The sequence below is a fragment of the Stenella coeruleoalba genome, assembly GCF_951394435.1.
Source record: "Stenella coeruleoalba genome assembly, chromosome: 4".
NCBI lineage: Eukaryota > Metazoa > Chordata > Mammalia > Artiodactyla > Delphinidae > Stenella > Stenella coeruleoalba.
In genome coordinates this window covers 103,214,535-103,225,085 of record NC_137149.1, presented here as the reverse complement: position 1 = coordinate 103,225,085, position 10,551 = coordinate 103,214,535, and positions in this window count along the sequence as shown.

The following is a 10,551-nucleotide window of genomic DNA, read 5'->3' as shown; positions in this document are numbered from 1 at the left end:
TAATAGTAACAAAGTTCTGATTTGAGCATCTACTGTTTGCCAGGCTTAGTGATTAGCATTAATCACTACCATAATTCTGTAGGGTAGGTGCTGTCATTTCATAGATGAGAAGGCTGAAGTTCAGAGGTTAAATGACATGCTTGAGTTAGTGACAGGCACTCAGTATTGGAGCTGGGAATCAGATCCAGGTCAATGACCCCAAACCCACTATACCATGCTGCCTTTAACTCAAACTTCCATTTTGCTAAACTACCCTTGATAGCTAAGTCATCTGTCATGGAGGAGCTTGTGATTTGATAGACCTTCCATTTTTAGTTGCCTTCTTTTATCTCTAAATCTGATTAGTTATATCTTCAACTCAGGGTGCAAATCTGTCCAAAATAATGCAGAATTGGTAATGTAAAAGCTTGTTTATCATATCATGTGCTTGTGTTTATGATATCAGTCATGTGCTTGAAGCAGTTTTCAAATGCCCTTGAAGTTTATGTACCAAGGGTTTCTTCAAGGGTTTGTCCATGACATGTCAATTCAATGCTTAAAATCCTTCAACAGTTCTCATTCACAGTCAGAAGTTCCTTAGCATTCAATACATAATACTTAAAATGGAAAACCTTAAAAATTGTTTTGGCTTGTCCTAATTCAAAAATATCTTTATTGTAGGAAAGAGAAGATAGGAAAAGAAGGTTAAAAAAAACTCATCTTTCAGAGATGACTACTGTTAATATTTTTTAATGGATAACTTCGTTCTTTTCTTGTTCATAGAGACTTTAAAAAAGCTTAGGAATGTTAAACGCTTAGTCTGATCTTTGGTATGGTGGTATGGTAGAATTATCTGTCCCTGAAATAAGGTAGAGCAGAATTATCTGTCCCTAAAATAAGTCAGATTGCCTTGCCACAGAATTTGTATGTACAGTGTACTTACAGTGTAAAAACCAGTGACTCAATGTGTTTATGAATTCCTTGATGCATGGAAGCCTGTTGGCCCCTTTTATCATTAATGAAGTGTGTATATCAAGTTGTTCACTTTTTACCTCTTGTAGTTTCTAGAGTCTTCTTAACCAGATTGTGGAGTTGTGTATGATATTGACTTTAGCTCATGTTTGAAGTAGTAGTATGTTTATGGTGTCATAGATTTTTAAACTCATTCTTGTTTTTTTTCCACTAAAACCTATTTTCATATTGTACACATATTTAATTTTCTTTTAATTAAAAAAATTTTGGTCATGAATCACAACAAATGTGAGTAGTAAGGAGCCAACATCCTATCTTATATGTGCTTGACACCTAATAGGTGTTCAGTAGTGAATACATTAATTTGAAGTGAATTAATTAACTTGAAATGGATGTTCAAAAGTCTGTGTCATTTCTTTAATCATCTCTAAGTTCTCTTACAGTTTTTGCCGTTTGTATTATTTCACTGAATTTATTTCTTACTATGTGGACTTATTTCTTATTGTCATTTTCATGTCGATTTTTTCCCCTTGTGCTTGTCCAGTTAATCCTTTGTATTACATGCCACCTTTAGGCAGGTCTGCTTTTGTAATTTGTTCTTATACATCTGTTTTCATTCCCATAATAGTTTCATACCTACTTGGTTGTCTTCCATCTGATTTCACTTTCTGTCTGCCTCATGTCCATCTTGCCAGATTACTTTTCCTAAACTTACTTGTTATAATTTTAGTCAAAATAATGTACAGGCTCCCTACCGTATATTTGATTTAGCCCAGATTCCACACATTGACGTCTTTACAGTATTGTTCCAGTTTTTTTTTTTGGATAATCTTTATTAATTCAGTTAGCATTTTATTTATTTTTTTATACAGCAGGTTCTTATTAGTGATCAATTGTATACACATCAGTGTACACATGTCAATCCCAATCGCCCAATTCCTCACACCACCATCCCCACCCCCCGTGGCTTTCCCCCCTCGGTGTCCATAACGTTTGTTCTCTATGTCTGTGTCTCAATTTCTGCCCTGCAAACTGGTTCATCTCTACCATTTTCTAGGTTCCACATATATGCGTTAATATATGATATTTGTTTTCCTCTTTCTGACTTACTTCACTCTGACAGTCTCTAGATCCAACCACGTCTCAACAAATGACCCAATTTCGTTCGCTTTTATGGCTGAGTAATATTCCATTGCATATATGTACCATATCTTCTTTATCCATTCGTCTGTTGATGGGCATTTAGGTTGCTTCCATGACCTGGCCATTGTAAATAGTGTTGCAGTGAACATTGGGGTGCATGTGTCTTCTTGAATTATGTTTTTTTCTGGGTATGTGCCCAGTAGTGGGATTGCTGGATCATATGGTAGTTCCATTTTTAGTGTTTTAAGGGACCTCCATACTGTTCTCCATAGTGGCTGTATCAATTTACATTCCCAGCAACAGTGCAAGAGGGTTCCCTTTTCTCCACACCCTCTCCAGCATTTGTTGTTTGTAGATTTTCTGATGATGCCCATTCTGAATGGTATGCCATTCTTGTATACCTCATTGTAGTTTTGATTTGCATTTCTCTAATAATTAGTGATGTTGAGCAGCTTTTCATGTGCTTCTGGGCCATCTGTATGTCTTCTTTGGAGAAATGTCTATTTAGGTCTTCAGCCCATTTTTGGATTGGGTTGTTTGTTTCTTTAATATTGACCTGCATGAGCTGTTTATATATTTAGGAGATTAATCCTTTGTCCGTTGATTCGTTAGCAAATATTTTCTCCCATTCTGAGGGTTGTCTTTTTGTCTGGTTTATGGTTTCCTTTGCTGTGCAAAAGCTTTGAAGTTTCATTAGGTCCCATTTGTTTATTTTTGCTTTTATTTCCATTACTCTAGGAGGTGGATCAAAAAAGATCTTGCTGTGACTTATGTCCAAGAGTGTTCTTCCTGTGTTTTCCTCTAAGAGTTTTATAGTGTCCGGTCTTAGATTTAGGTCTTTAATCCATTTTGAGTTTATTTCTGTGTATGGTGTTAGGGAGTGTTCTAATTTCATTCTTTTACATGTAGCTGTCCAGTTTTCCCAGAACCACTTATTGAAGAGACTGTCTTTTCTCCATTGTATATCCATGCCTCCTTTGTCATAGATTAGTTGACCATAGGTGCGTGGGTTTATCTCGGGGCTTTCTATCTTGTTCCATTGATCTATGTTTCTGTTTTTGTGCCAGTACCATATTGTCTTGATTACTGTAGCTTTGTAGTATAGTCTGAAGTCAGGGAGTCTGATTCCTCCAGCTCCGTTTTTTTCCCTCAAGACTGCTTTGGCTATTTGGGGTCTTTTGTGTCTCCATACAAATTTTAAGGTTTTTTTGTTCTAGTTCTGTAAAAAATGCCATTGGTAATTTGATAGGGATTGCACTGAATGTGTAGATTGCTTTGGGTAGTATAGTCATTTTCACAGTATTGATTCTTCCAATCTAAGAACATGTTATATCTCTCCATCTGTTTGTATCATCTTTAATTTCTTTCATCAGTGTCTTATAGTTTTCTGCATACAGGTCTTTTGTCTCCCTAGGTATTTTATTCTTTTTGTTGCAGTGGTAAATGGGAGTGTTTCCTTAATTTCTCTTTCAGATTTTTCATCATTAGTGCATAGGAATTCAAGAGATTTCTGTGCATTAATTTTGTATCCTGCAACTTTACCAGATTCATTGATTAGCTCTAGTAGTTTTCTGGTGGCATCTTTAGGATTCTCTATGTATAGTATCGTGTCATCTGCAACAGTGACAGTTTTACATCTTCTTTTCCAATTTGTATTCCTTTTATTTCTTTTTCCTCTCTGATTGCCATGGCTAGGACTTCCAGAACTGTGTTGAATAATAGTGGTGAGAGTTGACATCCTTGTCTTGTTCCTGATCTTAGAGGAAATGCTTTCAGTTTTTTACCATTGAGAATGATGTTTGCTGTGAGTTTGCCGTATATGTCCTTTATGATGTGAAGGTAGGTTCCCTCTGTGCCCACTTTCTGGAGAGTTTTTATCATAAATGGGTGTTGAATTTTGTCAAAAGCTTTTTCTGCATCTATTGAGATGATCATATGGTTTTTATTCTTCAGTTTGTTAGTATGGTGTATCAACATTGATTGATTTGCGTATATTGAAGAATCCTTGCATCCCCGGGATAAATCCCACTTGATCATGGTGTATGATCCTTTTAATGTGTTGTTGGATTCTGTTTGCTAGTATTTTGTTGAGGATTTTTGCATCTATATTCATCAGTGATATTGGTCTGTAATTTTCTTTTTTTGTAGTATCTTTGTCTGGTTTGTTATCAGGGTGATGGTGGCCTTACACAATGAGTTTGGGAGTGTTCCTTCCTCCGCAATTTTTTGGAAGAGTTTGAGAAGGATGGGTGTTTGCTCTCTTGTAAATGTTTGATAGAATTCACCTGTGAAGCCATCCGGTCCTGGACTTTTGTTTGTTGGAAGATTTTTTTTTTTTTTTGTGGTTCACGGGCCTCTCACCATTGTGGCCTCTCCCGTTGTGGAGCACAGGCTCCAGACGTGCAGGCTCAGCGGCCATGGCTCATGAGCCCAGCCGCTCCGAGGCATGTGGGATCTTCCTGGACCAGGGCACGAACCCGTGTCCCCTGCATTGGCAGGCGGACTCTCAACCACTGCGCAACCAGGGAAGCCCTGTTGGAAGATTTTAATCACAGTTTCAGTTTCATTACTTGTGATTGGTCTGTTCATGTGTTCTATTGCTTCCTGGTTCAGTAGATTTTGGATCGTCGTGTTTGCATTGTCATTTGTCTCTAGGTATTTTTTGATTTCTTCTTTGATTTCTTCAGTGATCTCTTGGTTATTTAGTAACATACTGTTTACCCTCCATGTGTTTGTGTTCTTTATGTTTTTTTCTGTGTAATTCATTTCTAATCTCATAGCATTGTGGTCAGAAAAGATGCTTGATATGATTTCAATTTTCTTAAATTTACTGAGGCTTGATTTGTGACTCAAGATGTGAACTATCCTGGTGAATGTTCTGTGCACACTTGAGAAGAAAGCGTAATCTGCTGTTCTGCTCTTTTTTGGATGGAATGTCCTATAAATATCAATTAAATCTATCTGGTCTGTTGTGTCATTTAAAGCTTGTGTTTCCTTATTAACTTTCTGTTTGGATGATCTGTCCATTGGTGTAAGTGGGGTGTTAAAGTCCCCCACTATTATTGTGTTACTGTCGATTTCCTCTTTTAGAGCTGTTAGCAAATGCCTTACTTATGTATTGAGGTGCTCCTATGTTGTGTGCATATATATTTATAATTGTTATATCATCTTCTTGGATTGATCCCTTGATCATTATGTAGTGTCCTTCCTTGTCTCTTGTAACATTCTTTATTTTAAAGTCTATTTTATCTGATATGAGTATTGCTACTCCAGCTTTCTTTTGATTTCCATTTGCATGGAATATCTTTTTCCAACCCCTCACTTTCAGTCTGTATGTGTCCCTAGATCTGAAGTGGGTCTTGTAGACAGTATATATATGGGTCTTGTTTTTGTATCCATTCATCAAGCATGTGCCTTTTGTTTGGAGCACTTAATCCATTCACATTTAAGGTAATTATCGATATGTATGTTCCTATGACCATTTTCTTAATTGTTTTGTGTTTGTTTTTGTAGGTCCTTTTCTTCTCTTGTGTTTCCCACTTAGAGAAGTTCCTTTAGCAGTTTTTGTAAAGCTGGTTTGGTGGTGTTGAATTCTCTTACCTTTTGCTTGTCTGTAAATCTTTTGATTTCTCCATCGAATTTGAATGAGATCCTTGCCGGGTAGAGTAATCTTGGTTGTAGGTTCTTCCTTTTCATCACTTAAAGTATATCATGCTGCTCCCTTCTGGCTTGTAGAGTTTCTGCTGAGAAATCAGCTGTTAACCTTATGGGAGTTCCCTTGTATGTTATTTGTCGTTTTTCCCTTGCTGCTTTCAATAATTTTTCCTTGTCTTTAATTTTTGCCAATTTGATTACTATGTGGCTCGGCATGTTCCTCCTTGGGTTTATCCTGTATGGAACTTGATGCGCTTCGTGGACTTGGGTGGCTATTTCCTTTCCCATTTTAGGGAAGTTTTCGTCTATAATCTCTTCAAATATTTTCTCTGGTCCTTCTTTCTCTCTCTCCTTCTGGGACCCCTATAATGTGAACGTTGTTGCATTTAATGTTGTCCCAGAGGTCTCTTAGGCTGTCTTCATTTCTTTTCATTCTTTTTTCTTTACTCTGTTTTTCACTATCATTCTGAATTCTTTTTCTGGAATGTTGCCTATCTCCTCTTCATTTAGTTGTTTTTTTTGGGTTTTATCTTGTTCCTTCATCTGGTACATAGCCCTCTGCCTTTTCATCTTGTCTGTCTTTGTGTGGTTTTTGTTCCACAGGCTGCAGGATTGTAGTTCTTGCTTCTGCTGTCTGCCCTCTCTGTTGTTCTAGTTTTATCTTTTCAATTTTATTGTTCATTTTTCATTTACATATATTTCTTAAACACACCTTTGGGTTTTTGCTCTTTGGCTTTGCATTTTTGCTTTTTGCCTTTGCACACGTGGTTCCTTCAGGAATGATCATTCTCCGAAAAATGTAGTTGTCAGAGGCCTGCCTCTTGCTAGTCCAGCTCAGAGTTTGCCTTCTGCATGACTGCTGATTGGCATCCAAAACTCTTTTTTAAACCTCTCCTTTTTCTAAACTATAGCACACTGTATGAGCCTTAAAAGGAGTTAGCATTTCCTCTATTATCATTCAATTTTTGTCTTTCCCCTTCTCATTTCAGCGTTGTATATGAGAAGATATGTATATAAAGCTTCTCAAGGACAAAGCTGGGGTAGGGGTACAGCTAAAGCTACTGAAAGCCCAGCTGCGTTGCAGAGGGCAGGCGAGGTGGAGGTAAGCAAGGTGGGCTGTGGCAGACACTAACCCCATGGGCTTTGGGGGTGAGAAAAGCCTGTATTGCTTTCTGAGGATAGTGACGGAGCTTTTCATCTCTTCCAACACCTTGTTCATAAGAATTTGTTGAATTTCTATTGACATTTAAAAAAAAAAACTGTTTCCAAGTGTTACTGTATGTAAGAATTTGATACAAGTTTGTGTGTGTACATGTATGTGCAAAACTTCTTGGAAAAGACAAAGAAGTGGTTAGTACTAGGATATATTGATTGAAGTATGGTGGGATCACATCTTTCTCAAACTAGAAGACAGGAATCAAGTCATGCTGGAATCTGATTGATAGGTTCATCTACTCATTTATCGCATTTACCAGGCATTTACTTTGCACCAAGTGTGTGCCAGGCACAATATCTAGAGCTGGATTATTAAAAAAATGAGTAACACAGTAAATGACCTCAAGTTGTTTCTGGCATAGGAGAGGTGGGTATGTGGCTGGTAATGTTCCAGGAGTGCTTTTGCTGGTTTCTAACAGCCTCAGGTGGCTCAGTAAGTTGTGAGCCCTTTAGAAATAGCCTCTTCAGGACAACTTTTTGGCTTGGTCCTGCCACACAGGGACCACAAAATTATAGTCTTTGGGAGGTTTGTAAGCCTGTGACTTACGTGTTCTCTATTTTAGAATAAGCAGTTAAGCTTAACTTCCTGTGGATGGAAACTAACAGGCCCACTCTGTGATAGGTGATACACGGGGTCCCTGGTGTAACGCTTGCCATTCCCCAGTTCATTAAGGATTGTCCTTGTCTGGATTTTGTTGCTTAGGCATGTCAAACATCTACTCTTGTAAACCTCTGATCAGGATCAAAGCATCAGGCTGGTTTCACTCCCCCCGCTCCCCCAGAGGCAAACAATATGATACTCAAATTGGAGTCAAAACTTCCCTTAATCACCCACCTGCTTTCAACTATTCTGTCCCATTTTCACTCTGTCCTTATTACCATGTTGCATATTCTATTTTTCTAGAGTCAGAATTCAGAATGAGCTAAGTAGGATAAACATTCCTTTAGCCTCTTTAGGGGCTGCTGTGATTTCAGCCATTGCTCCTCATCCTCTTACGTGCTGGGGACCCTGAGGAACTGAGCCTGCCTGAGCCTGGAGAACCTTGAAAGGAAAAGACAGTTCTGGACATTCTCCCCCGGTCTGGTCACAATATCAAAAAGATTTCTTTTGGAGACCCATCCACAATTGCCCTGGACCGTTGTCCCCCGCCCCCTTCTCACCACCTCCCCCTGGGCATCACAACAGCATTTACTTGAAATCTCTGATTGGCATTCGTTCCAGTCTGCATTGCTTAGATTATTTATACTTTAATCTCCTTGTTGAATTCTAATTTCCTTTAGAGCAAATTGTACATTGCTTGATATTGAACTTAATCTGATCTGTGCCTTCTCTTAAAGTATTCCCTTGAAGTATTAGAGTTACATGCCTCCAGAGTTCTGAATCAAGTTCTGAATCAATTGGAAAGTAAATATGGGAGTGAGATATTGCTGCTAAAGCTGGAAAGGAGATTGAGGCTTGGAACCAAGGCCAAATTGAGTTTTCTCTTCCTTACTCTAAGTTGAATTTACCTACAGTCACTGACGGCAGGCTTTACTCCATAGGGGGGGTCTCTGCCCTGAGGAGGGGACCAGTGAGTCCTAAACACTGCAGCTGCTAGGGGCAAGGCTAGAGCCAAGAAAGGGCTTAGACCACGCATGTGCAATGGCTTTTCCCAAATCTCACCATGCATGTGCAATGACTCCCAAATCTCACCACTATCAGGTAACTCCCTCTGATGGGGTAGGGTGAATGGGGAAGCCATGGGGAAAAGGATGGAGGCTTTCTTAATACTTCCAAAGAGGGCAGGATTGATTACCTGAGGAAAGAATATGGAGAAGCCCTGTTGTCCTGGCATCCACTGGATGGAAGGTAATCTGAATCTGGTCAGACCCTGTGGGCCAAATGGAACTTGTAGAGGATGAGATAAATAACCTCTTCCTGTTATGGACTCTAAATTTGGCCTGACCTCCAGGGATGGTGGGCTGTGACACTAGGCAAAGCCTACCTTCCAGTCTGTCATCTTGAGGGTGAAGCAGTGCTGGCTGGAGTAAGTCTGGGCACTTTTTTAAAAAATTAAATCATGTTGATATTCTAGGCAAAGAGCAGTATTTGTTAGAATTAATCTATCTCCTTTTGACCTTTTTCTTTGTGAGTTGATGTATTTCTTTGCGGCTGTTTCATTGTGAAGATTAACAGATTTAAACAAAAATAATGGAATCATAGACTTTAGACCTGGAAGACCATATAGTGCAGCCCACTCTGGTTTTGCTTGATCAAACTGAAGCCCAGCAAACTTCAATTTACTTGCCCAAGCTTTCTGTGAAGCCCTGCAAAGGGAAAGTTTCTTGTTATTTTCTGCACCATTATCTCCTCTGAGTCTCTGTATAATGCACATGCATTGGAGGCCGGAATAAATAGTGTTGTCCCCTTTGATAAACACCATCCCAAGACATATAGACCACGAGAGATGATCTAGGTTGGGAGCAGGGAGACATGAGGAATATGGGAGAAAGATGGGAAACATGGAGGAGTAAATAGAAGAAGTAGCTTGTCTAAGCTGTACTTCCCAATGTCATAGCGAGCATTGCAATCTAGGTGTATTTGTATATCCAAACATTTGGGCTCTTAGGCTAGTCTAAAATTTTGGGGGAAGGGCCAGAAACAACTCTGAGTTGCCCAATGTCATGAATTGTATGTTGTTGTGAGCAGCCTGATATAATAGAAATGGCTTTGACTTTGAAAGCGGAGAGACAGAAGTTCAAATTCTGTCAATCTAATCTAACACATACTGGCATGTGACCTTGGTCAGTTCTTAACTTCCCAGACATATTACTCTTTGTGAAATAAGGGTGGTAGTGACAGTCATAGGGTTTGTGTGGTGAGGTTTGAATAAGATAAAGTCTAAAGCACTAAAAATAGTGCCTGTGTGTACTGGGCCCTCAGTAGACATCAAGGCTCATATTCTTCTTGTTTGCAGTATTGAGGTGATCTCCAAGCATGTGCTCCCAGTGAACTGTAGCAATATCCCCAAGTCTCCAGTGACTGGAACTGAGTCTGGGCCCTACCGTTATCACCTGAGTTCTGGCTGCGGAGGGCTTGGGAGTCTGCCCAGGGACAAATGGCCTCAAGTGGATTGGGCCTTACTCCTTGCTCTGCCTAGAGGGCCTCACAGCCATGAGGTTCTTCTAGCACCAGGAATGTGGTCCTTTCCATTCAGCCTGCAGTCCAGAGCTCTCTAACCCCTTGGACATCCCTCTGACTCTGCCCCAGACCCGTTAGACTCATTTTTCCACTGATGAGGACGGGAACTGGTTGCCTTGTCCTTTATGAGGAAAGGTATTTTTCTGCTTTCCCTTGGCAAGTGAACCAGTCTTTGGATTTGGAACTCTACAAGTGACTCTGCTCAGCTGATTGGTTGGTTGGTGGATGAATCAGTCTGATTGTGTAGACCTTGAACTTGTTATAGGGGGAATCCATTTTTGTTGTAAAAGCAGCTGATGGATTTTAGTGAGGTTGTGATGAGAGACATTACTTTTGGGGTCATTGTAATACATTTTGATTTCTCCAAAGAACAAAATTGTTGCTTAATTTAGGAGGGAAAGAATCTT